A 1,668-nucleotide genomic window follows, 5' to 3' on the forward strand; every position below is an offset into this window, starting at 1 on the left:
TCCCTCCCAGGAGCAGGGATGGATTTGGGTGGATTTGGGTGGATTTGGCTGGATTTGGGTGGATTTGGGGGTGTTTTTTTGTTCCTCTTTCCTGCTCTAAACCTGGTGAAGGCAGCAGAAATCCTGGGAATTTCTGGGAATGTTCCCTCTGGCTCAGCTGGTGGCCACAGAGGATCCCACAGCAGGTCTGGCACCTCGGGAATCTGCTGGTGGCTCCGTGCCCTTCCCATTCCCAGGGAAATGCAGGAATTCCCACACCTGCAGAGCTCTTCCCCTCCAGGTTTGGGCTTTTTTCCCCCCAGTTTTTACTTTATTTTCATTTTTCTGTTGCATGAAGCGTTCTCACGACTGTCTGGGGCTGGAGCTGCCACAGAAACTTTTAGTTCCAGGGTATTTAAGAAGAAAAGGAAGGAAGTGGAGTGGGGGGACACAGAAATTTTTGGGGATTTGTTTCCCACCCCACGCCAGTGTTGGATATTTTCTCCCTCCTTCTGAAATAGAGATCAGCTCCCAGCAAGGTGTGTTTGGTTTGCATCTCTGTCACTGGGGGTGGGGAAAAAATGGATTTTCCATGGATTTTATTTTCCACCACAGCTGAGCTGGGAATGGATGGATCCTGAAATCCTGGCAGCAGGATTGCAGCCTCGCCTGTCCCCCTGCTCTGTACCACGCCTGGCTGAGTCAGCTTTCCCAGCTCCTGATCAAGCTGCTGCACATCCCAGCAGGATTCCCAGCCAGGAAAACACTCCCAGAGCTCCCCCAGCTCCAGGGAATTCCGTGCTGCTGGCCCCAGAACCTGCCCCAGCTGCACTAAATCTGATTTTCTGCTGGTTCTTCCCACGTTTGGTGTCCCCAGAGCGGCCCCCGAGGGCTCCAGCTCAGCCTGCAGCAGAGAACTGACCCTCCAAGGGGATGAGAGTTGTGTGAGGAGGGGTAAAAATGGTGTGAGGAGGTCTGAAAGTCACGGGAGGAGGTTCAAAAATCACGGGAGGAGGTTCAAAAATCACGGGAGGAGGTTTAAAAATCATGGGAGGAGGTTTAGAATCATGCAAGGAGGTTTAGAATCATGCAAGGAGGTCTAAAAGTCATGGGAGGAGGTTTAAAATTGTGCAAGGAGGTGTAAAAGTCAAGGGAGGAGGTCTGAAGTCATGGGAGAAGATCTAAAATCATGTGAGGAAGTGTAAAAATCATGTGAGGAGGTTTAAAGTCATGGGAGAAGGTTTAAAAATCATGTGAGAAGGTTTAAAGTCATGTGAGGAGGTTTAAAATCATGTGAGGAGGTTTAAAATCATGTGAGGAGGTTTAAAATCATGTGAGGAGGTTTAAAATCATGTGAGGAGGTTTAAAAATCAGGTGGGGAGGTCCAAAATCCAATGAGGAGGTCTAAAAACAGTGTCAGAAGGTTTTAAAATGATGCAATGAGGTCTAAAAATCATGTGGGAAGGTACAAAAATCACCTGAGGCAGTTTAAAAATCATGTGAGGAGATCTAAACACCACATCAGGAGGTTTAAAAACAATGCAGGGAGGTCTGAAATCGTTCCATGAGACACAAAATAAAGGATCTGCAGCTGATCCCAGCCCGTGGAGTGAGGGATCCACAGGGATCCACTGGGATCCTGCACGAGGATCCTGCCTCTTCCAGCACCCCCAGCAGGTTCTGGGTGTT

This window comes from Parus major, unplaced genomic scaffold (assembly GCF_001522545.3).
Source record: "Parus major isolate Abel unplaced genomic scaffold, Parus_major1.1 Scaffold456, whole genome shotgun sequence".
NCBI classification, from domain to species: domain Eukaryota; kingdom Metazoa; phylum Chordata; class Aves; order Passeriformes; family Paridae; genus Parus; species Parus major.